Source organism: Eptatretus burgeri, chromosome 9 (genome assembly GCF_056783735.1).
Source record: "Eptatretus burgeri isolate ZD-2024b chromosome 9, Ebu_testis_v1, whole genome shotgun sequence".
Lineage (NCBI taxonomy): Eukaryota > Metazoa > Chordata > Myxini > Myxiniformes > Myxinidae > Eptatretus > Eptatretus burgeri.
This window is the reverse complement of record NC_140969.1, coordinates 94,534,281-94,561,780: the sequence shown is the minus strand read 5'-3', so window position 1 is coordinate 94,561,780 and position 27,500 is coordinate 94,534,281. Positions and strand designations below refer to the sequence as shown.

At 46.7% G+C, this 27,500-nt stretch overlaps 1 protein-coding gene across 1 annotated transcript in view; it reads left to right on the top strand.

Moving 5' to 3' along the window:
* The window catches only part of LOC147020656 (semaphorin-4D-like), a 71,148-nt gene that overhangs the window by 236 nt on the left and 43,412 nt on the right, over positions 1-27,500 (top strand). Inside the window, exon 1 of the mRNA XM_085896190.1 lies at positions 1-75. This exon is cut by the window's left edge and continues 236 nt beyond it. The gene's annotated coding sequence lies outside the window, so the exon portion shown is untranslated. The remainder of the gene's footprint in view (positions 76-27,500) is intronic.

Below are 27,500 nucleotides of genomic sequence, written 5' to 3'. Positions count from 1 at the left end.
GAGACATAAAGAGAAGAAGTTCCAGCAGACACAAGTCGAGAAGGAATACTGAAGGCTCACTCTACTGGGCGAACGGTGAGCGGTTTTGTACGTACCTATAAGCCGAAGGACAGCCGCTGATTGATGCGATTATCTTTGCTTTCTGCTGCCATAAACCCGCACCCTATTTCACTCATTCACAAAACGAGTTGTATTCATGCACAAAAAATGTTTTATTCATTCCTCAAGATTATGTTACCTCGAACTGACTTGTCTGCTCTCGTCCGTGCTGTGATGCCAAAATGTGGTTAAGGCTTCGCACCAACTGCTGGTGAACATGTCACGGTTGAAACCCACGTTCTATGTAACCGCTAACGAACAGCAGCAAGACCATTTGACCAGGACAGCACTTCAGTGGTTCCAACACTGGAATTCAATATCCACATTCATGTTGTCACCTTTCAGGTGAAGACTTTCTGATTGACTAACTGTGTTTTCATCCTTTTCGTGATAATAATAATAATAGGAGAGTCCTTTACAAAGAACTTACAGAGGAGTCCATTAGGCCCATCAAGGTATTGCCAACCCATGGCGGTCTCTGTCCTTCAACTCCTGAGTGTTGAGCAAGTAAGCAGCACGTACCATTATAACTCGCTTGGTATGACTCGGCCGTGGTTCGAACGACCGATACCTCCCAGACTCATGGAGGGCACTCTAGCCATGACACCAGTGAGTCTGGTTAAAATGTGTGCGACACTGGGAGTAAATGGAGGAAATGAAAATTGAGAAAAAGGAAGAATGGAAATGGAGAGATAAGTGACGGTGGAACAGTGAGAAGTGCAGAGAAATGGGAAGTACGTTTGGGGAACACGAGTCAAGGAGGGAAAGGTAATGGTGCATTTTTTATGAAACAAACTACGATTGGAATGTTATGTGAATGACACGAGTTGGGTTCTCCCACACAGCTTGGCTCCTTTTATAATATAGATACATGTGAGTTCAGATATGATTTTGAATTTGAAGCTGCAATCATTTTCCACCCAACTCGGTTTTCTCTTGACACCCCCTTCCTGATTTATGATTATCCCCTCCCCTCCCTCCTTGTCCTTCATTGCAGCAAGTTCATGCTCTATAGCATGTGCCTAGTTCCATCAGCTTTGGTGTAGTTGTTACAGAACAATTTGCAACGCACACAAGCAACACTGAGAGATGTGGAGCACTCACAGTGACCAGGGTTGTATAAAGTCACACTGCAAAGTGCAAGGACAGTCTTTTAAAGTTGAGTCTTATGGATGGTCCAGTCTTATGGGAGAGAGAGAGGGACAGACAGACAGACAGACTCAGTATCAGGCAGCCCTCATTTGTTATTTGGTTCAGGCCACGATGCAAGTGGCCCTTGTGACCATACATTGTCACGTTCATCTACTGCTATGAACACCAAGATGCATGCTGCCATCTTACCTCCCTTGTTATCCTCCACTGTCCTGCTTTCCTCCACCGATTCCCTCTTGCGACCCGAGGTTTGTCAAAGCACAAGCAGATCAACTTTAACATTGCGTCCCCACAGTGTGTGAAAGTGGTCGGCTTGACGAGTACCCCAGCTTGGGTCTTCGTTGGTTCATGCTCTATGTTACTACGGCTTGACGAGTACCCCAGCTCGGGTCTTCATTGGTTCATGCTCTATGTTGTTAACTCATTGCAAGGTACGCGTTCTGTGTTGTTTTGCCTGGGTTCCATCACAGGTTAATACCAACCCCCTCCTCTGTGTTAACTCGTATGATTATCCAACTGATGTTCTTACCCTGGATTGTCACTGCAGGATGATGGTATAAACTATATATGGTACAGGTGACCTCAGAGAGGATGAAGAAGCATGGCTAACATCAGAAGAAGGAATTCCTTCGTTGAGATGTTTCAGTAGTTTATGATGCATGGCTGCACCGTGGCGTGGTTAAGTAGAGTCACGTGACCCAGCCATGTTCTGATGCTGTGCTGTGTTGTGTTGTGTTGTGTTGTGTTGTGCCCGTTTCCGAGTTAAACCTGTTCCCACTTCAGAAATGGACACCTAACAGGATTAAAAACAAAACCTGTCAAAGGGAGGGAGGAGCTCCTTGTGAGCCAACGGCCATCCATATCTAGTGCCCAACTGTGTCTGCAGACGTCCTCCTGCAGTTGGGTTACTTCTTATTGGGAGGTTAGTGGCAGGATTTGCACTCCGGCCACCGTAAAACCCTTCATTCCGCAAAACATTCCAGATGCATAAAAAAATCTGAAAACCCACTCCGTGGGAGTACAGCATGTGTAGCTTCTCTTCGCAGGGCAGATCACCGGATGACGGGATTGGGGCAAAGCCTTCGGGACCCCCAATCTCTGATACTAGGAGGGAAACCATGTGGTTATATTCCTGAGTCAGATTGCGGGAGAGTGTGTCGGAGTGGTGCTGAGGTGTTGTCCACCAGACGGCGGTCTTCTTGGGTTAACCTGAGGCGGTCCCTTCGGGTGGGTGCCTGGAATGTCCTATCCCGAAGAGAGGATGATCACCTGTCTCTGTTATCATCTGAGCTCAAGTGTTTGGACATTGGTATTGCAGCACTCTCTGAGGTTCGGAGAACAGATTGCAGTGAGATTATGGCGGGTGTTTACACCTACGATTGGTCTGGTCGCTCTGATGGTTAACATGCCCAAGGAGTTGCTGAAGCTGTGTCCAATAAGCTGATTCCAATAATAATTGAGGTTAAACCGGTCAATGAGCGTATTAAGAGATGAGGACTCGTCACTCCTTAGGTGTCATTTCCCTGGTCTCTGTATATGCTCCTACTGAGGCAAGTGATCTCTCCGTGAGGATACATTCTATGCCACACTCGAGTCTGTGGTTGATCAGCGTCCCAGGCGAGATACTCTTATCATCCTGGGGGATTTCAATGCATCGACTGGAACTGATCGGGATGGTTATGAGACACGTGATGGTCCCCATGGGTATGGAAGTGTGAACCAGAACAACACTAAGTTCCTTGACTTTGCAAGAAGTCATGGACTTCGGGGGGGGGGGGCTGGTTCATGGTTTTCGCACCCAGAGGCTCATCACAGGACATAGTATCCCAACGCTGGCGATGTGGCAAAGGATATTGACCATGTCCTCGTTGATGGTCAATGGAGAATGATCCAGAACTGCAGGGTCTACCAGAGTGCTCAGTTCCTCAATACTGACCACCGGCTTGTTATAGCAACTCTTAAGTTGCACCTTAAATCCAGGAGAATGGGACCATCCCAGCCTAGGCTGGATGTTGGCAAGCTCAAGGATGAGAGGGCAGCGGAGGAGTTTTCAAACAGGCTGAGTGGAGATTTGGGGTGTCTGGGTGCTTTGGGAGATCCTGAAGAGTTGTGGAGCGCCTTCAAGACCACCGTCCTTGATGTTGCCCGTGGATGTCTTGGAACTCACCGCAGGGCGAAGAAGAATTGTGTCTCTCGAAGGACACTGGATACCATTGACCAGAGTCGCAGGGCCAGGCAGAATGGCAGAGCTGAGCTGTTCAGGAAGCTGAGCTGTAAAACTGTACGTGTGCTATGGGTGGACAAGGAGGTCTATGTCGAAGGAATCTGTGAGGGGGTAGAGCATCACCTGTGATCAAGTGATTCTCATCCAGCTTACAGGGGAATTCGCGCATTGCGTTCCTCCACTCCCATCCCTCGGTGTACTGCAGTTTAAGCATAGGGTGGTGGTGTCTTGAGAGGGGAGTCCAAAGTGAAGGCCCGCTGGGCCGGTTACTTTTCGCGGTTGTACCAGGCTGACCCACCCGCTGTCTAGTTGGACGTCAGGGGTGTTATAATCCCTGTAGCTGACCCTCCAATCAACTGTGGTCCACCTTCGTTTGTGGAAACACAGGCTGTGGTGAACTGGTTGAAATGGGGTAAAGATCCAGGGATCTGTGGGATCCATGCTGAACTTCTCAAGGCTGGTGGAAATGCTGTACTCATGTTGTTGCATGCAGTTCTGTGCTCTGCCTGGAACACAGGCATCATGACCAACTGACTGGAAGAGGGGTCTTGTGTCCCTCTATGGAAAGGGAAGGGTGATCGCCAAGATGGCAACAACAACTGAGGGGTGACGCTGCTCTCAGTGCCGGGCAAGGTCTTTGCTCGGATAATTCTAGATAGGGTTCGCCACCATCTGCTTGAGCACCAGCTTCCAGATCAGGCAGGCTTTACACCAAAGAGGTCAACGACTGACTGTATCCTTGCTCTTCGTGTCCTCACCAAATGCAGATGAGAGTTTTGGCAGTGGCTGCTTGCAGCCTATGTTGATCTCTGTAAAGCGTTTGATTCAGTGAATCGGGATGCCCTCTGGAGGATTCTTGGTCTTCGTGGGGTACCACCAAAACTAATCAATCTGATGTCTCAACTGCACTCTGGTACTGAGAGTGCTGTGAGATGTGGTGGTACCATCTCTTATTTCCAGTTGTTACTGGAGTTCATCGGGGGTGTGTACTGGCCTCCACACTTTTCAGCCCTTGTATGGCCTGGATTCTGGGGAGGATGTCGAAGAAATCAAGCTGCTGTGCATCATTTGGGAATGTCAAGATGTCTGACCTTGATTTCGCAGATGATGCAGTCATCTTCGCAGAGACTTTAGATATCCTTTTGGGGGCCCTCGAGGTGCTGAATGAGTCTGCGCCACTGGGATTACGGATTTCCTGGGTCAAAACTAAGATCCATGCTTTCAATGACATCTTGGATGCTCCTGTCCTGTCTGTGTCTGTTTGTGGTGAGGATGTTGAGGTCGTGGAGAGATTCACTTACCTTGGCAGTGATATTCATGTCTCTGCTGGCTGTGAGTCAGAGGTCAATCGACGTCTGGGTCGGGCCTGGGGAGTGATGGATTCACTGGATTGTGGGGCGTGGCACTGCCGGTACCTGTGCCGGAGGTCGAAAGTCCGAGTCTTCAGGCCCTTGGTGCTTCCAGTCTTGCTCTATGGATGTGAGACTTGGACTCTGACCAGGGATCTGAGATGGAGACTTAATTCCTTTGGTACAAGGTCTCTTTGGAGTATCCTTGGCTATTGCTGGTTGGACCTTGTGTCCAACGAGCCTTTGCTGAGAGAGACTCAAATGAGCTTTGTTAATTGCATAGTCCGTGAGCATCAACTGCAGCTGTTTGGACATGTCGTTCATTTTCTTGATGCTGAACCTGCTCACCAGATTCTCTCCGTGAGGTAGTCTCGTGGGTGGAGGAGCCCAATGAGCCGACCACGTGCCTCGTGGTTGCAGCATGTTGAATGGCATCCCAAGGAGATGGGGATGGGCCAGGCATCTGCCTGGGGGTGGCCAGACGGAGGCCCCTGGAGTACCGGCAGAAAATGGACGCAGTGACACACTGCTCCGGTGCATGCTCCCATACCTGACCTGACCTGACCACTTCAGAGCCTTCGTCCCTGTCTATTGATTGCATTACAGTGGTGACGAAGATGGGATGTCTTCGTGCCTCGGCATATTGTGTGAATACACAGTGGGGGATGATTGGGGAGACTATACTGATCATCTGGAGCAGTACTTTGTGGCAAACAAAATGGACACCAATGAGGACACTGAAAGGTGGTGAACTGTATTGCTGACCGTATGCGGCGCCCCGACGTACAACCTCATCAAAGATCTTCTTGTCCCAGCCAAACCTTCTGACAAGTCATATAAAGAGCTCGTCAATCTCATGAAAAGACATTATCACCCTAAACCGGTTAAGATCGTCTCGAGAAATAAATGTTATACCCACCATCGTCCATATGGTCAGTCAGCATCCGAGTTTGTGCTGATTTACGCAGACTCGCCAATGATTGTGAGTTTACAGATAAACTCAAAGAGATATTACGTGATTTCTTTATAAGAGGCATCAATGACGACTCAATTCTGCGGAAACTCCTCACTGAATCCGACCTCAATTTGGCTAAAGTCATGGAAACAGCCACTGCGTGTATGCAAACTGCCGAGAGCCTGAGTGTGATCTCAAACAAGTCAAAAGTTATCCAGCAGGACACATTGGTTAACAAGTTAACCTTTGGCTGCAAGCAAAAGTGTTTTAGCAAGCCACCAAATTCACCTCCACCTCCTGACATTTCTGAATCTACCCGGAAGGTTGGGGTAACTTGTTGGCGTTGTGGTGGTGATCATCAAGCTTTCCAATGTCGGTACAGGAATTATACCTGTAACAACAGTGGTAAGCGGAGATACTTGAAGTGTCGTTCTTGATCAAAGTCGAAGAACTTGTCTCCTGCTTATCACATTACGGTGAAACTTTATGCAGCGGATGATAGGTCACAGAGCACAGCCTGCAGCCAAGAGTCAAGTAAGGAACTTCGTGAGGTTTTCTCTGTTGGAACAAAGATCTCCGATGCTCCAATTATAGTTGATGTAACAATCGATAAGATCCCGGTGAGGATGGAAGTTGATACCGGCGCTTCCAGATCAATTATGAGCGAGAGCAAGTTCACCTCCATCTACCCTCCGAGAAAGGCTCCTGCACTCCGGCCTGTCTCTACTGATTTGAGAACATACACCAACGAGATGGCTCCTGTAGTTGGCTCAGCTAACGTAACTGTAGGATATGGAAACATCACTCATGTCCTACCACTACTGATTGCGCATGGAGAAGGACCAACCCTCTCAGGCCGAGATTGGTTATGAATAATCAGATTTTATTGGAGTGACGTAAACAGTCTCCAACTCCGATGCTGGATACGATACCGTGTTCAACAAGTACCCTGGCCTGTTCAATGATGGTGTTGGCACCATTGCAGGGCCCAAAGTGAGGATTCATGTTTTTGCAGATGCTCAGTCATTGCTCCATAAGGCTAGACCTGTGCCCCACATGATGCGATCAATGATCGAGTGTGAGCTTGACTGCCTCCAGAGTGAGGGCATCATCTCACCAATTAAGTACTCCGACCGGGCAGCACCTATCATTTCAATACTCATATCAGATGGAACAGTGCGCATTTGTGGGGACTACAAAACGACGATCAATTGCTATTCTAAGCTGGATGGCTACCCTTTGCCCAAAGCAGAGGATCTGTTCACCACTCTCACAGGTGGCCAGACATTCACTTAGCTTGACTTGACCAATGCTTGTGCTCAAATGGAAGTGGATGATGATTCCAAGCCCTTTTCATGCATCAACACTCATCGAGGACTCTACATGTACAACATACGCCCATTTGGCAGACGCTTTGCTGCACCAATCTTCCAACGCAAGATGGAGACATTATTGAAAATTGCACCAAAGACGGTCGTATTTCAGGACGACATACTAGTGACTGGCAAGTCACAACATGAACACCTCGAGAACCTAAACAAAGTCCTCAATCGGCTGTCACAAGCTGGGTTATGCCTAATGCATGATAAGTGTACCTTTATGGTACGTGAAGTTGAACACCTGGGTCATCAAATCTCCTGTCAAGGCATTTCACCCTCTCCGGGCAAAGTTGAAGCAATTGCGAATGCACCAATGCCACAAAACATTTCAGAACTTCATGCATTCCTGGGTATGTTGACCTACTTTGGTAATTTCCTGCCTCAACTAAGCACAAAGGTCGAGCCTCTGCATCTTCTCCTCAGGAAAGGCGTTGTCTGGAAATGGAAAGCTGCCCAAACAAGAGCGTTCAAGGCCGCTAAAACCATTCTGTCCTCCTCGCCATTACTTGTCCATTACGACCCATCCAAGGAACTTATTGTCAGTTATGATATCCATTCATATGGCATCGGGTGTGCGTTGTTGCAAACAAATGGAACCGGTAAGCTCCAGCCTGTTGCTTGTGCACCACGAACCCGATCTGACACTGAACGTTGCTCTGCTCAAGTAGAACGAGAGGGGTTAGCATGTGTCTGCGACACCGTAAAGGTGCACCTATATGTCTTTGGAAGACATATTACCATTGAGACTGATCACAAACCCTTGTTAGATCTCCTGGGAGAAACCAGAGCCATTCTGCCCACATCATGAGGTCATGTACAACGTCGGGCATTGATCCTTGCCAGTTCTGACTATTCGTTGGTTTACCACCCGGGTAAGGAAATGTACTGTGTTGACGCACTCAGTCGCTTGCCACTTCCAGTGGACATCCCAGAACCTCCACAACCTGGTGATATCATTCATCTCATGGCGAACGTCATTCACGATGAGGCACCCGTAACCACGAAGCAAATTGCTTGTGCTACCAATAGCAATCCAGATTTGTCACAAATTAAATGCTGTGTTATGTCAGGTAATTGGGCATCACTACCGGAAGGGGCGAAACTGTACCTCATCCAGAAGGGTGGGCTCTCTATTGATACAGACTGCCTGCTTTGGGGGTAGCTGAGTGATAATTCTGCCTAAACAAAACGGGAAAATTATCAGTGAACTCCACAATGCTCATCCATGCATCGTCACCATGAAGGTTATTGCCCGAGCCCATGTGTGGTGGCCTGGTTTGGACAGTGACATTGAGTCTGGTGCACGCCATTGATACACTTGTCAAGCCCATGAGATGACCCCGCCACAGTCTCCATTGGCCATGTGGTCGTGGACATCAAAACCATGGTCCAGACTACACATCGACCATGCTGGTCCATTTCAAGGAAAGCTTTTCCTTATGGTAGTTGATGCTCACTCCAAATGAATTGAAGCTCTCATGGTTCCATCCTCATCCTCTGCTGTAACAATTGAAGCTCTCCGTACCATGTTCGCGCAACATGGTATTCCAAACTCCATTGTATCAGATAATGGATCATCATTTACAAGTTCAGAGTTTTAGATCTTTTGTAAAATGAATGGCATGAAGCACTACACATCTGCCCCCTCCAAACCTACCAGTAATGGTCAAGCTGAATGTGCTATTCAGATCACCAAGAATGGTCTGAGCTGCATCAAGGAAGGCTCCATTCAATCTCGCCCAGCTCGTGTGTTGTTCAACTACCACACCGGAGCACATCAAACCACCAGTCGCTCACCTGTCAAGCTTCTGATGGGTCGTGAATTAACAACACGGTTATCATTATGGCACCTGGACGTAACGGTCGAGGTCAAGAATAACAAGTATCAACAGAATCGTAATCACGACCAAACATTTGAATACCGCAACTTCCAGATCAATGACTTCCGGTTCCGGGTTTGGAGCGTCGAGAGGTCTCCTTGGGGGCTCTCTGCTGATGATCTCAAAGTTAAGTTTCTGATCGTTATTTGTCCCGTTTTAACAGTTTATTTTTTCTCACCTACATGTTACTGTGTGTTCCTAGTTCGGTTTTGTTTCAAAAATCGTGCTATTTTGTGAGTTTTTGTCGACGTTGTCTTACCGGGTGTTTGAGGCCAAGGCTTGAGGCCTAGCGGTTCCCCTCGACGATCGTTTTATTTGTTTTTTCTCCCCATTACCTTCAATTTCTATCTTCTCCACTTTCCTAATGTCCCCCATTTCTCCCAACTAATCTCTCTATTTCTTATCTTAAATCAAAAATAAATAAATAAATAAATAAATAAATAAACGATACCTTTCTCCTGATTCTGCTTCTTCTTCTTCATCGCTTCTTCCTCTTATTCTTCATCCTCCTCTTCTTCTTCCTCGATTTTTTTCTACAACATTTCCATGACCTAATCTGTTGAAAACTCTCAGACATTAATAATAATAACAAAAACGATATCTTATAATGCTTCATCTTCCTCTCTCACACATGTGGTACTCTTTACTGTTTCACAATGCACTACTCTTCTGCAATTTAAACAGACTGCTCTCATTTCGACCTCTCCTTCATTCCTTGCCTAAAAAATCCAACTATTACAGCGTTTCTTCTCTCCATTCTCTGAATTTGCCTTAATTGCATCCCTCAAGAATTGTGTTAAATCGCATCTCTGACCTAAAACTTAAAAAACCCCAGTTTGCTAAGAATGTTCACTTTCCATCAACCATTATTTTTTTCCAACTTCAGTGCCAACTCACCCCTCTCACCCCTCACTCTCACTCTCAAAGCAACCATCCCATTCTTCTCCCTCCAAGCCTCCCTCTCACCTCTCTCAAAAATCCCCCCCTCACCTTTGTCCCACCTTTCATCCCCCTCACTCATCCTTCTCAAAGTTCCCCCCTCTCATCCACAAAGCTGCCTCCTTCCACTGCCCTCTCACCTCCATCTCTTCACGAGACCTCCTCAAGTCCTCAACTGCCTTCTTCCCACTCTTGTCCCCCCTCTCCCCCAGCACCACAGAGCCTTCACTCCACCTCATCCGGTCCCCTCCTGTAGCTATTCTGCAATCCCCCACACTCTTTCAACAACCCTCCTTACCTCCCCCCTCGTCCCTTGTCCTACCCTCCCCCCATGCCCTGTACCCAAAGCCTCCTCCCCTACCTCTTCATGAAAAGTCTGGACCTCAAATATCTGGGGCCTTCGCTCAAACCTTTCATATCTTTCCATACAGGTTGCCACTGACAAACCAGACATAATCTGCCTAACAGAAACTTTCCTCCCCCAAGACGTGTCAGACTCCTAATTATCTCTCCCTGGTTACTCCCTCCTCCGGTATGACAGACCTGAGGCTCGCCTTGGTGGAGGAGTTGCTCTCTTCATCAAAGACTCTATTCCTCACTCTCCATGCACTGCTCTCACTCCCCCACACCCCCAGGAATTCCTCTGGCTTCGGCTTCCCCTCCACTCCCACCTCATGTTTATATGTGTACTGTACCGTCCACCTAACAGTGATGACTCCATCCACACCTCACTATCCGAAAACATGGACCATCTTCTATCTTCTCATCCAAACTCTCTCTTCCTCTTATGTGGCGACTTCAATTGTCATCATACCAGTTGGCTAGGTGTGGGTACCTCTCTCACCTGTCATGGCACCTCAGCAAAAGCTTTCTGCGACTCATTGGGACTGACTCAATCGCGGTCAACTTCCCGACCTGGATCTCAACCAATGGTACTCCATCTCTTCTGGATCTGATTTTGACAAATTTCCCTGACAATATCTGCTGCTCTTCCTCCACTCCAATCGGTTCTTCTGACCAGGTCCTTGTCAAAGTGGACATCTCTCTGGCTGTTATCAGAGAACCACCTCACCGCCGTCGAGTCTGGCATTTCACTCAAGCCGACTGGCAGGATCTCCAAGCAGCCCTTAAACTTATAGAATGGTCTCCTATTGCTACTTTCTCCAACATCAACTCATCCTGGGAATTCTTTCAAAGAAACTTGCTCTCCCTCATGCACAGATTTATCCCCTCTCGTGTTCAGTTGTCTTACCCTTCCTCCCGCCCTTGGTTTACTGAAGCTTGTGGCGAAGCAGTTGTCCTGAAACAACTTGCTTTTGCCTCATGGAAAGCAAAGCCAACTGAGAGTAATCTCGGTTCCTTCCATAAAGTTCAGAACAAGTGTGTATCTACCCTCAGGAGAGCCAGAAAACAACATCTTTCTAATCTCAAGTTTGAACTCTCAAACCTCTCTCCCTCCTCAAAATCCTGGTGGCGTATAATCAAATCTGTTTCTGGTGTATGTTCCCCCTCCATCCCCTCCCTTACCTCAAATGGCCGCAATGCTGATTCCACACGTGAAAATGCTGAATGCCTAAACTCGGTGTTTGCAGCTAAATCTTGTGTCAAAAACCCATCACTTTCTCTACCCACCTTACCCAGTCCCACCCAACTGTCCCTGGACTCTGTGTCCTTTTCTCCTGACAAGGTGGAGAGCTTACTGTCAAACCTCAACTCAGATTCTGCAACCGGTCCAGACGGCATCAGCCCACGTGTCCTCAAAGCCTGATCTTCTGCTCTTGCTCACCCTCTCTCTGTTCTATTCACCCTCTCATTTGCCCAAGGTCATCTGCCATCTGCTTGGAAATCTGCTAACATCACTGCCCTGCATAAAAAAGGTGCAAAAACAGATCCCTGCAACGACAGACCAATCAGCCTTCTCCCAATCATCAGCAAGGTTATGGAATCCATCGTCGCTTCAGACATGAAATCCTTCCTCTTCTCCAATGGCTTGATTTCCAATCATCAATTTGGTTTCAGACCAGGTCACTCTACCCTAGATATGCTGCTTCTGCTCTCCCAACAATGGATGCAGGTCCTCAATGCCAGACAGGAAATCCGAGCCGTATCCCTGGACATATCATGTGCTTTTAACACAGTCTGGCACCCTGCACTACTCACCAAACTCTCTTCCCATGGTATTCAAGGCCATCTCCACTCATGGCTCGCAGACTTCCTCTCCTGTCGCAGTCAACGTGTGGCCCTAAATGGAGTTCTTTCATCCCCTCTTCCTGTCCAGGCTGGAGTTCCTCAAGGTAGCGTTCTGGGCCCTGTTCTTTTTCTGGTTTTCATCAATGATCTCTCCGACTCTCTGGAAAATCCTCTATTTCTCTTTGCTGATGACTCCACCCTCTGCCATATCATCTGTCATCCCTCAGACCGGCAAGCAGCAGCTTCTTCGCTCACTGCAGATCTGGATAAAATCACAAACTGGTCCAACACGTGGAACATGTCTTTCAATCCAGACAAATCTCACACTCTCACTATGTCTCTTCAAAAGGACCGTTTACAACCCCCCCCCCCCCCAATCCACTTTCTCAACAATCCTCTGGAAGAAGTCTTTTCTTTCAAGCTTCTGGGTCTCACTATCTGCCATGACTTTTCCTGGGAAAGTCACATTTCAAACCTCGCCTCCAAAGCCAGTCGCCGACTGGGAATCCTCCGTTGTGCAAAGTCCTTCCTCGGCCCTCCTGAGCTCCTGACCACTTATAAAGCTTTTGTCCGTAACCTGATGGAGTCCTGCTCTCCCCTCTGGGCTGGTGCTCCTGCCTCCCACCTTTCTCGGCTTCACGTTTTAGAAACCAGGGCATTTCGGATCATCGGCATCTCCTGCAATGAGGCTGAGTCTTTGGGCCTCTCACTCAATCACCACATTTCCACAGGGCGCTCAAGGTCCGCCAACAACCCCCTTCTGGTAAAACTACCAAAATCACAAATCACTGCTTACCTTCACTCTTTCATTCCTCTTTTTTCCCACCAAAGGAATAAACTCCCTCACTCTATTCTTTCCCATTCTTCCCTCCAGGCTTTCAAAACAGCTGTTCACCACCACCTCTTGTCATCCCCCATCCAAAAGCTCGATCTTTTCTACCCCCGTTAATCCACCCAAGCCCACCTCCTTCAAATTCCCTGCTTTCCTTCCTGAAAGTTCCTGTAATGTCCATCTTCTAGTCCCCATGTTCCCCGTCCCATCCCTCTCCCTTCCACAGATCTCCTAATGTCTCTGTTCCCCACTGTTTTGTCCTTCCCACTCCCACCCCTCTTGTCTCATGCCCCCCCCCCCTTTGATGTGCGTTGTGTGTTTGCTCTCACACGAGCCTCGACAAAATATACAACAACAAAAAAAATTATCCTGTAACTTCCAGATCAATGACCCTGTGAATGTGTTGAACTCCGGATGTGGAACCAAGTGGTTATCTTGCATAATTATCGATAAGGTTGGTGAAATTATGTTTCTTGTGAAGTTGTGTGAAGGTAGATCCAAACGTAAACATGTTCACCAACTCAGGTTACGTCATGGGGAGCCAAACATTGAACCAGCTCAAGTACCTTTGTCACCCACTACTGTATTAACACCACCTGCGTTTGAACCTGAGGTGTTTCCTCATGAAAACTTTTCACCCATCAATGTACCTGAACTCCTTCCTGACCCTGTACCCCTTAATGAGAAGCCCACAGCAGTTGCAAGCAAGGACAAACCCTCCACCCGCCCTGAGAAGATCAGTTAGTGTCTGTAAACCTCGTGAGCGTCTTGATTTGTTAATAAATAAATAGGGGGGGCGGAGATGAGATGTAGCAGTAGTTTAGGATAATGTATGCACACGTAGGTGCACCAGGGCGTGGTTGAGCAGTCATGGGACCCGCCCATGTTCTGATGATGTGCAGTGCCCGTGTCCAAAAACCTGTTGGTCCCACTTCAGAGCCTTCGTCCCTGTCTATCGAGTACGTATCACAAGTAGACTTGGATCTTGGACTGAGAGAGTGAGAATATATATTTTTTTAATTTCGTACCTTCAAGGAGAGACAGCACGACTGGGTTTTTCCTTATTCAGACACATCGTGCTTTGCTCTGAACGTGTTCCATAGTCGCGTGCTGGGCAGGGCCGGTTTTATCCAAGGGCAACTGGGGCATGTGCCCCGGGGCCTCCACCACCCAACACGTGCCCCGGAACCTCCACCACCCAACACGTGCCCCGGAACCTCCACCACCCAACACGTGCCCCGGGGCCTCCACCACCCAACACGTGCCCCGGGGCCTCCACCACCCAACACGTGCCCCGGGGCCTCCACCACCCAACACATGCCCCGGGGCCTCCACCACCCAACACGTGCCCCGGAACATCCACCACCCAACACGTGCCCCGGAACCTCCACCACCCAACACGTGCCCCGGGGCCTCCACCACCCAACACGTGCCCCGGCACCTCCCCCACCCAACACGCGCCCCGGAACCTCCACCACCCAACACGTGCCCCGGAACCTCCACCACCCAACACGTGCCCCGGGGCCTCCACCACCCAACACGTGCCCCGGGACCTCCACCACCCAACACGTGCCCCGGGGCCTCCACCACCCAATACGTGCCCCGGGGCCTCCACCACCCATTAAGCCAAGCCATGTCGGCCCAAGCCATGTGCCGAAGCGTTCTACACCATTCACAATCGTTTTGCCTTCCATTTCAGTTTTGCCTTCAGTGTAAAACAAGGATTTTCAAATATACACGGAAAGGTTGCAGCCGAGAGCGGTCACGGGCCTGAAGAAGGCCATAACATGTACGGGCCTCAGGCCTAAAACAAGTTCTTTCCCTGAAGCGATCGTGTTGTTGTTGCAGTTGTTGTTGTGAAGGTAATGCTGAAGTAATATCTATTTTTCCGGATCCGATGCCCTCCATCGGTGATAATAAAAGGCCACAAAAAACCGCTCCTGAAATTGTTTTATATCCAATAAGTTAACTCGTGGAGCCTGCAATGTTCTGAAGGCAACGACACAAATATAAAATTGAATCTGGGTGCCACACAATAACATACGAGTTTGGGGGCGCCAACAGTGAAAAAGGTTGAAAACCACCAATTTCCTTTATCGTTCATGGCAGAAAGGGCGTCCACCACCCAACACGTGTGTCCTGGGGCCTCCACCACCAAAAATGCGGTTCTGGTGCTGGATGTTTGCCTGCCCTTTGTCCGTCCCGATGAATCAAACTACAAACTTCAGACATACTTAACCGCCCTCTTAAAATGGATAAACGTCCTGCACTTCCCTGTTTGTGTGTGTATTATCTCTCCCACCAGACGATTTATAATGGGAGTGGTGCCTTGTGTTGTGACAGATTCCTGGAACTGGAAAGATCTTTCAGCTAATAATTTTAACTGAAGGCTAACATAGCTTTCTTTGAAATTTGGTTTTTGTCTCTTTCTTTGTCTCTCCTTTGTGTGTGTGTGTGTGTGTGTGTGTGTGTGTGTGTGTGTGTGTGTGTGTGTGTGTGTGTGTGTGTGTGTGTGTGTGTGTGTGTCTTGTAATGGACAGAAATAAGTATATACTGTAAACCATCAACTTTTAAAGCACATTCTGGAAAGTGTTTTGCCATCAATTGCTCTGCTGTGACCGAAGTTGTGCAATTGTTTCTGAAGAGGAATCGAATGGAGTTAGACAAAGGCCAAATGGTCTTAAAAGTCAACAAAGGATCATCAACTTCACCACCACCTCAATCCAAAAACACAACTTCTTGGAAAAGATAGTCTCTGCTAAACAGATATACTGTGAGGGGTCATGCTACAATGCCAGAATCCTCGTTTCAGATGATGAAAGAGGCCAAAAACGGGTTGTGGTTGGAACGATACAAATTCTCAGGTCTTCAGGAGGAGGTGGAGGTGGGAGTGTAGGAGTGGTAGTCAGGGTTGGGGGTAGACCTCAGCCTTGCCTATTGAGCAGCGGTGCAAGTTGGTGGTGCCTTCAGTTTTGCAAATGGAAGAACATCCATCCATCCATCCATCAGGACCATACTCTGTGCAGAGCATTGGTGCTGCCTAAACAGTTTCCTTGGTTATTGGGCACAAACCTAGACAGGTCACCACTCCAACACACGATACCAGCAAGCTGGCACTCATTTTGCCAACTTCGGAAGGATGACAGGCAGAGTAAACCCCACCTTGTATTAATTCAACAGCCAAGGGGGATTTGAACTCAGGATGCTTGGATACCAAGCCCACCATCCAAATCATTAAGCCAACATCAGACATATGGAGGAACACTAATTATATAATACAACTATCTTCCCTCAAGGAAATTCTGTAGGATCTCTGGCATTCTATACAAATTCGTTATTATTATGTTTTCAGAGTGACTGGCTTTAAGTAACCTTTACACATCCTATCTGACGATGTATAACTATAAAAGTGTTTGTGTGTCACTATTTTTTTTTATCAGAGATGGCTAAATGGATCTTCGTTAAACTTTCACAGGTTCTTCAATACATATCGGGGAATGTTTAGGGGGAAAAAGATTTATATTTTTACATTTTGAAAAAAAATTGGGATAAAAAAATATTTTTGTAAAAATCGCTCCATAGTGCCCATGTCTTTGCAGTTACACTACGGGTCAAAAGTTTTAGAACACCCCCATTTTTCAGTTTTTACTGAAATTTAAACAGTTCAAGTCCAGTGAATGACCTGAAATGGTACAAAGCTAAGCGGAAAACTGCCAGAGGTTAAAAAACAAAAAAGTTTAGGTTACCAAAAACTGAAAAATAATGGAAATTTCAGAGTTGTTAAAAAGGCCCATTTTCAGGGAATAAGTAATGGGTTAGCAACTGCAGCTGTTCTGCAGCAATGGAAGTAAATTAAACCTTGAAGGTTGATGCAAACAATTCCTACAGGTGTCACAACTTTTGTTGATTAGTTACAAACCCTCTGTCTGAAAAAAGCAGTGTTGGAACAGACCGTGTTGCGACGCCCTCTGAAGCATTAGTTGGACAATATTGCACTGCAGGAAGTAGGATATTGCTATCATAATGGCAAGAAAAAGACAATTAACAAAGGAAGACGGACAGACCATTATAACCCTTAAAAGTGTGGGTCTTTCCTTTTGAGAAATTGCAAAAGAAGCCAAGGTGTCAGTGAGTACAGTTTCCTACACCATACTGGAGGAAACTCTGACAGGAAGAGGTCTGGCAGACCCAAAGCCACAACACAATCAGAAGACAAGTTTCTGAAAGTCAACAGCTTGTGTGATGGGCAGCTCACAGGACAGCAGCTTCAAGCACAGCTTAACACTGGTCGAAGTAAGGAAGTCTCAGTTTCAACTGTGAAGAGAAGACTTCGAGCTACAGGTTTGACAGGGCGAGTGGCAGGAAGAAAGCCTTTTTTTTGTATACCTTGTCGAGGCTCGTGTGAGAGCTGACGCACAACAAACAGCAAGGGGGCAGGAGACATGGGGGTGGGAATGGGAAGGACAAAACAGTGGGGAACAGAGATATTAGGAGATCTGTGGAAGGGAGAGGGATGGGACGGGGAACATGGGGAATAGAAGATTGACATTACAGGGACTTTCAGGAAGGAAAGCAGGAAATTTGAAGGAGGTGGTCTTGGGTGGATTATCGGGGGTAGAAAAGATCGAGGATTTGGATGGGGGATGATAAGAGGTGGTGGTGAACAGCTGTTTTGAAGGCCTGGAGGGAAGAATTGCATTGAATAGAGTGTGGGAGTTTATTCCAAAGGTGGGGAAAAAGAGGAATAAAAGAGTGAAGGTGAGCAGTGCTCCGTGATTTTGGTAGTTTTACCAGAAGGGGGTTGTTGGCGGACCTTGAGCGCCCTGTGGAAATGTGGTGGGGACAAATTGCAGAGAGAGCAGGGGGGGCGAGGCTGGAGAGGAGACGGTAGAAGACAGAAAGACCACCGACCAACCTGCGGTGATTGAGTGAGAGGCCCAAAGACTCAACTTCATTGCGGGAGATGCCGAAGATCTTAAATGCCCTGGTTTTGACAGCGTGAAGCCAAGAAAGGTGGGAGGCAGGAGCACCAGCCCAGAGGGGAAAGCAGTACTCCATCAGGCTGTGGACAAAAGCTTTGTAAGTGGTCAGGAGCTCAGGTGGGCCGTGGAAGGACTTTGCACGATGGAAGATTCCCAGTCGGCGACTGGCTTTGGAGGCGAGGTTTGAAATGTGGCTTTCCCAGGAAAGGTCATGGCAGATAGTGAGACCCAGAAGCTTGAAAGAAAAGACTTCTTCCAGAGGATTGTTGAGAAAGTGGATGGGGGGGGGGTTCTAAACGGTCCTTTCGAAGAGACATAGTGAGAGTGTGAGATTTGTCCGGATTGAAAGTCATGTTCCATGTGTTGGACCAGCTTGTGATTTTATCCAGATCTGCAGTGAGCGAAGAAGCTGCTGCTTGCGGGTCTGAGGGATGACAGATGGTACGACAGAGGGTGGAGTCATCAGCAGAGATATAGAGGATTTTCCAGAGTCAGAGAGATCATTGATGAAAACCAGAAAAAGAACAGGGTCCAGAACGCTACCTTGAGGAACTCCAGCCTGGACAGGAAGAGGGGATGAAAGAACTCCATTAAGGGCCACACAGTGACTGCGACAGGAGAGGAAGTCTGCAAGCCATGAGTGGAGATGGCCTTGGATACCATAAGAAGAGAGTTTGGTGAGCAGGGCAGGGTGCCAGACCGTGTCAAAAGCACGTGATATGTCCAGGGATACGGCTCAGATTTCCTGTCTGGCATTGAGGATCTCCATCCATTGCCATTGCTTAGATGGCAAAATAAGAAAAAGAAGCTTGCCTCGGCCATGAAGCACTGCCAGTGGACTACCGAAAGCTGGAAAAATGTCTTATGGACCGATGAATCAAAATTTGAAATCTTCGGTTCATCACGCAGGGTTTTTTACGCCGTCGAGTCGGCAAAAGGATGGTTCCTCAGTGTGTGACACCGACTGTCAAACATGGAGGAGGAAGCGTGATGATCTGGGGCTCTTTTGCTGGATCCAGAGTCGGCGACTTGCACAGAGTGACTGGCACCCTGAACCAAAAGGGCTACCACAGCGTTTTGCAGCGCCATGCAATACCCTCTGGTCTACGCCTAGTTGGTCAGGGGTTCATCCTACAGCAAGATAACGACCCAAAACATACCTCCAGGCTATGTCAGAACTACCTTAGAAGAAAAGAACAAGACGGTAGGCTTCAAATCATGGAATGCCCAGCACAGTCGCCAGACTTAAACCCCATCGAGCTGGTTGAGGATGAACTGGACAGAAGGGTGAAAGCAAAACAACCTGCAAGTGCAACACATTTGTGAGAACTTCTGCAACAGTGTTGGGAAGAACCTTCCGAACAATATTTGATTTCCATTGTGGAAAGAATTCCACGAGTATGTTCGGCTGTTATATCTGCAAAAGGTGGCTACATTGATGAGTCAAAAATTTAGATTAAATTTTGTTCAACAAAACGATTCCGTCGATTTCTTTTTTATCTGCAATTTCTTATTTGTTCTATGCTTTAATTTCAGAGGACATTGAAACATTAAACTGCTTAAATTTCAGTAAAAACAGGAAAAATGGGGGTGTTTTAAAACTTTTGACCGGTAGTGTACTTCAAAGGTAATATTAAATGATCCCCAACCCATTCATTAGTGGGTGCAGGGAAGTGTTTTCAGCACTCACAAAAAATAGAAAAAAAAAACAAAATTTGATTTCTTCAAAATGCCCACAGGATAACAATAGCACCGGGCAGCGCTAGATACCCCAACTTGTATTATACAAGGCAATTGTGTGCGTGCATGTGTGTGTACTTACCTACATCTGAAGCTTGTTGGGGCATTCAGACTGTGTGTGTGTGTGTGTGTGTGTGTGTGTGTGTGTGTGTGTGTGTGTGTGTGTGTGTGTGTGTGTGTGTGTGTGTGTGTGTGTGTGTGTGTGTGTGTGTGTGTGTTAAAATAGGGGCAATACTCCTTGGTGCTCACCTAGTAGAAAAATGATACTAAGGAGGAAGACAACGTGGAACGGAATCAGTAAAATGTACCAATGAATCAATGTTATAGCAAATACCTATTTTGGGGGGCAACCCCTCCCCCCCTGTACACCCCCTCAGACTCTTATTTTTTGATGTTGTGAACAATCTTTGCTACATCACGGGTGGTGAAGGTTGTCGTCAAGTTTTATCGGAATTGTGTGTGTCGTTTCTGAGAAGAAAGCAAATACCTATTTTGGGGAGCAACCCCCATAGATCCCCTTTCGGGCCCTTTTTTTTTTAAATGCCAAGAACAAACTTTGGTGCAGACACAGTGATGAAGGTTGTGGTAAAGTTTCATCGAAATCATATGTGTAGTTTTAGAGAAAAGGTTGCAAGTATTTGTGGACGGACTGACGGACGGACAATGCGCCATCCCATCAGCTCTCTGGAAGTACGTTCCAGGTGAGCTGAAGAACAGGGCTGGGCCGAACTCTACCAATTTTTTTATATGTGTTGGTAGTACCCAGGGTCAGGTCCTGGACACAAAAATAATTTGGGGGGGGGGGGGTGAGGCGACTTACGATTTTCACCTGTACCAGTGCCACAGTGTACGTGGTTCACTAACCCTTGCTGCAGACGGGGGATTATTAGTTATAGCACAAAATATATTTGGCCCACCTCCCCCACAACACCCCCTCCCCCAACCCCGAGACTGCTCCCAAAGGGAGCGGGTGTTTCTAGTATGGTAAACCTGACAATATCTGCCGAACATAATCCTTCCTCCCACAGGATGTCCCTGATACCTCAATGTCTCTCCCTGGGTATTGTGGGGATATTGTAGTTGTCTGTTGAATTGGTCTCATGTAATTTTGATAGTGTTTTTTTGTTGTTGTACTATTGCTATTGTTTTGTCATCATTTATTATTTTGCTTGGTTTTGGAAATCTATTATGTATTATTTTATTTTATGATTGTGAGCTCTGTTAGCTTTGTTTGGCTGTGCAGTATTCCATTTTTTGTGAACAAATAAAAAAAAAAATTTCAATTTCCATGTCAATTCTTATGTACATAACCCCCCACTCCCTACACCTTACCCTACTGCTCCTGTACAATGTGTCTGTTGTACTTGAGAAGGTGGAGAGGCTTCTGGCAAACCTCGACTCCAATTCTGCGACAGACCCAAATGGCATCAGTGCATGTTTCCTCAAAGCTGCTCTGCTGCTCTGTCCCACATAGGTTTCTGCATGGCACACAAGATCTGCTCATGGAATGTATAATTGCAGTTAACGTCAAATCCTACCTTTTCTCCAAAGGCCTGATCTAAGATCATCAGGTCAGTTTCACATCCAGTCATTCTACCTTGGACATGCTGCTTTTACTCTCCAGACAATGGATGGAAGACCACGATCTCACACATATGATCAGGGCTGTCTCTCTGGACATATCTTGACCATTTGATATAGTCTGGCACCCACCCTGATCTTCAAACTATATCCAAGGCCACCTCCTCTCATGGATCACTGACTTCTTCCACTCCTATATTCAGTGTGCAGCTCTTAATAGGATCCTGTCATCGCTTCTCCCTATCAAGGCTGGTGTGACCCCAAGGTGGTGTCATGGGCCCAGTCTTGTTCCTAATCTTCATCAATGATCTTTTTTGAATTCCTGGAAAATCCGAACTCTTTTTTGTTGTTGCTGATTCCACCCTCTGCCATATCATTTGTGATCCTTCAGACAGGCAGGTAGCAGCCTCTTCCTTCGCTGCAGACATTCATCGAATCAGGAGCTCGTCCCACACTTGGAATATGTCGTTCAACCCTAACAAATCCCACACACTCACCCTTTCTTTCCGAAAGGACCGTCTACCAAACCCCCCCCCCCCCATCTACTTCCAAAACAAACCACTCAAAGAGGTTGTCACTCAAATTTTTGGGCCTCACCATCAGCCCAATCTTTTATTGAAGACCATATTTCCAAGATGGCCTGTAAAACCAGCCACCAATCTGTCATCCTTTGTTGTGCAAGATCTTTCTTTGGCCAATCTAAACTTTTGACAAACTACAAGACCTTCATTCGCAGCTTCGTTTCGGACTCCTCTCCACTTTGGGCTGGTGCCTCTGCCGCACATCTTGCCCTTCTTGATGCTGTGGATTGCATCGCCCTCAAATGCATTGGGATCTCCCACGACAAATGTGAATGTCTGGTTGTGTTACTTTTGCATTACAGACAGGTTGGTGGTCTCTCTGTATTGTATCGCCTCATTTTTGGTCTTGTACTCTCTTGCCCACCATTGGCTCTGTCCTTCCCAGGTTTTTGTATGGTGCACGTGGTGTCTTGGCAAACGTGATCTGCCAGTAATCCTCTTCTTGTTAAAACTCCCAAAATCCAGGCTCACTGCTCACCTCCACTCACTTGTTCCTCTTTTCTTTTGCTTGTGGAACCAACTTCCCCAGTCCACCCAGTGCCATTCTTCCGTCCAGGGCTTCAAGATAGCTCACCACTAACTCAGGTAGCCCCTTCAATTCTTATGATCTCTTCTACCCCAAATAACCCCATTCTCAAGCACCCGATTTTCCAGATTATTGGGATTTTTTTTCCACTCTTCTACCTTGAGCTTATGTCTTTTCTTCAGCTCTCAAGATATATGTATGGAGAGATGTCTTTCAGTCTTGTGAATGGGCAGTCAAACGTCCATTTTGTTGGACAAAAGGTTATTTCCAATGAAAACGAGACGGTGATGTTTAGTTAACATGAACATTGTTGGTGACTAAGTTATTTACAAGTCATAGGAAATCTGTCAGCAGTTTCTGTAACACTACACAATGATAAGCAGCTACACTTTATAAAGTATATCAAATTACCTATTTCCATTATGAAATACAGGAGGCATTTTTACCTGTCACTTTGCTTTTATTTACCTGTCGGATGGCATGTTTTACTTCACCAACATTCGACACTATTCACTTTATCATTTGCCCGAGGTCATATTCCATCTGCTTGGAAGCCCGCTAACATCACCTGCATCAACCATTCTTATCTATATCTATATGTATATATTACAAAAACTCTCATCTTGTATGTATATATATATATATATATACAGTATATATGTATGTATGTTCCCGAAATACCGCCAAAACGGGACTCGACAGTGCAAAAATTTTCAGGCCACCTGACTTACCATTCGCCTGCGGTGTGCAGTATCAAGTTTTGTTAAAATTGGACAAGGAAAAATTATTTAAAAAATCAATTCCCGATTTAGTCAAGTCCTCTTCGGGAGAATTTGATCAATGCAAACAACCTCGGCGGTATAGTTCCCTGGAGCTATCTTTTTTTTTTTTTTTTCTTGAAATGATTTTTTTTCATCAACCACTGTCACAACGGGTTCACGCGCCGTCTAGTAATATATTATCCCGGCTGTGGAAATTGACAGAACACCATGAAGGTCCCAAGATCAGTTAGGCCGATAAGTCCGTGTCCACATAGATTTCCCCAGCGTTGTTTAAAGGGAACTATTCATGTTAACCGAGCTGTGATCTTTGAGTTAGCCGTTATTCTTTACTATCGTTATTTTGGACCAACCACGTCTACCACCAACATCTTTCTCAACAACCGCTTTACAACAACCACCACCACCACAGACATCGCTCTTAACAACCGCTTCAGACCAACCGCCTTCCACCACCACAACCACACCTGCCTCTCACCAAACCACACCATCCTCACCACTTCGCCAGCAACCGTCAACATCTCCACACCACAAACATCGCCTCACCGTCTCCGAAACGACGCCATCTTTGCGCCAGCCGCGGCGAGTCCGCATCGAGCGGCGTCGCTCCAGGCCGACGCGGGACGTTTGCTCGTCGGATCAAGCTTGGTGACCTCGCGCACGTCCGCTTTCCGCGCAGAGGTCAAAGGTCGAGGATCGGAGACCAAACCGCGTCTCACCAGCCCTATAAAAGGACGAGCAGAGCGCCAAGCTCGCGTTCGAGTTGGGTCGCATCGAGTTGACTGGTCGGTCTGAGTCAGTCTGGAGAGGTCGGGGAGTCGGGAGGAAGCCAGAAGCCAAGGAGCTGCGTGGAAGTCTGGGCTCGTGGTGGACTCGGGACCTTGGAGCTCGCAGTCGGTGGAGAGTCCGGGCGTCACGAAGGAGACGCGAGCTGGAGGCACGGCCTTGCCCGCTGTGTCGCGCGGAACCGCGCGTTCGTGTGGAGAGAGCCGGAGAGAGCTCGCCAGCCAGCGACAGGCGGTCCGAGGTGATCGGGCTTCGGCGCAGTTCGAGCATCACTGAGGGACGGACGGGTTTTTACAGAGCATCAACTCTAAGAGAGCAAAGACCCGTTCGTTCCTCTCAAACGAGTTGCCGACTGAGACCGAATCACCCGGTCGCTTGGCAAGGCCCGAGCTCGACCGCGGCTACGCTCTAGCTGCCGTGGGGAAGGAGCATCGCGGGTCGCCCAAGCGCGTTCGTGTGGAGAGCCGGAGAGAGCTCGCCTGCCACACAGAATGCCCGAGCTCGACCGCGGCTTCGCCAGCTGCTGTGGGGACGGGACGTCGCGGGTCGCCCAAGCCAGACACCACGAGGGTGCAGGTAACCTGCAACGGTCTCGTGGGACTCGTTCGGTCTGCCAAGTCCCACGCCATAAAGACCCAAGAGGTCCAGTCTGACCCCATTGCCTTTGATGGGGTATTTTCCTGCTTTTCTTTCGAATGAATGTTGTGGCGCCGAGTCCCGTCAGTAAAACTGTGTAAGTGACTGTACATTAATAATTACTTACAGACAGTTGTAGCGCTTTGTCTTGCCCACGTGCCGTGCCGCATCCATTGCTTGTTCTGTGTACGTGCATGTTGGTGTTTTTGAATGACTGCATGGTTGTTCCTGCATACGTAGAGTAAATAAATGTGCTGGTTTAAATGTAAACCTGTTCGTTGCGTCCATGCCCCCATTGAAATGCCATCTTGTATTGCGGAATATTAGTTGGCTTTAAATAACCGGTAAAGTGATCGGGTTCAACGGGACTGAGCGATATTACCCCGCTCGGTTATCCCAAAAGGAAGCGGGTTGCTTAAGCGGCTCGTTTCCAAGCGGTCCCGTTGAGGTACAACCTCTCGGTAACCTAGCTGTGCGAATAATTAGGTAAATCGAAGATTTGGCGATCGGACCCTGTAGCGCGGGTAGGGTACGGACAAGGTTGTGGTGGGATTGAAAACCCATCCGTGACTGGTTTCTGACACCATTGCAGAAAGTCACGACTGGATTGTCCGTTCGGTGGGCGAACCGGCTGCTATTGGTGAAACGCGGTCGTTCGCACGCCGGGCGGGCGGGAATACTACAACAATATATATATATATATATATATATATATATATATATATATATATATATATATATATATATATATATATATATATATATATATATATATATATATATATATATATATCGAGCAAAAATCACTTCTGCTTCGCTGCGAAGCTCATCGTTGGGTGCTTTCGTTTGAACCTCCCCTTTAAATGAATGAAATGAAACATTTTGAGAATTTGAAATTACTCTTACTCAGATTTCAACATCACCGTAATGTATAATTCTTTTCAGGTTCTTCAAATTTTCTCGGTGAGTGAAATCTATACTATTTAAATGAGTTTCTATATTTGTTTGTTACCTTTGCATTCTGCGAAAGGTTATGTTTTGGTCGGCGTGTATTTATTTATTTATTTGTAATCTTGTGATTCGTATAACTCAAAAAAGTATTAAACCGAATTGCATGAAATTTGGTGGGATGATTGGTTATTAGCCAAGAAGCATTCGATTAGATTTTGGGATCGTTCGGGTCAAAGGTCAAGGTCACGAAAAGGTCAAAATCGTCTTTTTACGATAACACGGTCAATTTTTATTCAATTTGCATGCAACTAACGCCAAAATGTTCAGAATTCAACGCCTCATCTTGTGATATGCAATATGACACAATGACGCCCATACTCTTGTTACCAGTTAGGGGTCAAAGGTCAGGGGGGTCACGACCTTGAAAAATATGCGGTTTTTGTCATAACGCGTCAATTCTTGTCCGCTTTACATGAACCCAGCACCAAAATGTTCAGAATTTAATGCCCAATCTTGTGACACAATGACATCATAACACATGTCACCGGTTGGGGTAAAATGTCGAGGGGGGGGGTCACGCCCTTGAAAAATATGCGGTTTTCGGCATAACTCAGTCAATTCTTATTCGATTTGCATGAAACCAGCATCAAACGAGATTACCTTTTCTTGTTGAAACGTTGTATTCACCGAGATTGTGAGTGAAGACTCGCCTAAACTACATGAGTTGATTGTTGTTTAGTCCGTAGCCCCCGAAAGTCGGGGGGGGGTCATGACATTATAGATATGTGGTTTGTGTCATAAGACCATTCATATGAAACCAGTTCCCCACACTCATACCAAGAACAAAAAAAGTAGTGGCGGCGAAGGTATGCGCTCTATGAGTGCCCATTCTAGTTTCCTGATGTTTTCCCCCTGTATATTTATCTGTGAGCAGGATATCTCAAAAAGTTGTTGATGGATTCGGACTAAGTTTTGTGGACGGGTTTGGTGTGTGACAAGGACGAATTGATTAGATTTTGGTAAACATCCGGATCCAGATACTATAATTTTTTTGAGTGATTCTTCACCATTGAGAGATCGGGCCAAAAACAATATGTAGCACGTTATCTCAAGAGGTTGCTGATGGATTCAGCCAAAACTTGGTGGATGAGTTATGTATATGACAAGAATAATAACAAAAAGAAGCTGATGAGATTTTGGTTCAAATCTGGATGCAGATCTGACCTTTCAGTGGCATACAAAATGTAAACTGTAGCCTGGTGGAGGTGTGCGCTGCACCAAATGCCATTCTAGTTTAAATATTTGTTTGTTTATGTTTGTAAATGCTTCAAATACTAAAAAAATAACCCAACGAAACTAAATCCAACCAAATTTTTCATGTTGCCTAAGGGTACCCCCAAGTATGGTTTCTGTCTGGGTAGCATATCTGAGGGAGAGGGTCAAGGGTGGGGGAAAGACCACAATTCTCTCTATGTAAATGTGTATCGTATTGCGTCACCCGATGGTACCCAGGGTTTCAAATAATCTTCCTCCTATATAAATTGAGTTCAAACAACTTCGATTCTATGCATCACAATGATGTTGAAATCTGAGTGAGAATAATTAAAATTTTTCAAAATCTCTCATTTCACTCATTTTAAGTGGGGGATCAAGCCAAAACACCCAACACTGAACTTCACAACAAAGTAGAAGTGATTTTTGCTCACACCATATATGTAAGCAGCAAGGATGGTTGATGCAGGTGATGTGAGCGGACTTCCAAGCAGATGGAATATGACCTTGGGCAAGTGATAAAGTGAATAGTGTCGAATGTTGGTGAAGTCAAACATGCCATCCCTTGATTATTACCGCCAGTGAAGCGATGGGTAAAAATGCTTAATATTTTACATTTTATAGCATAAGAAATTTTTTTGATACGGACTACCACCGGGTGGCACTT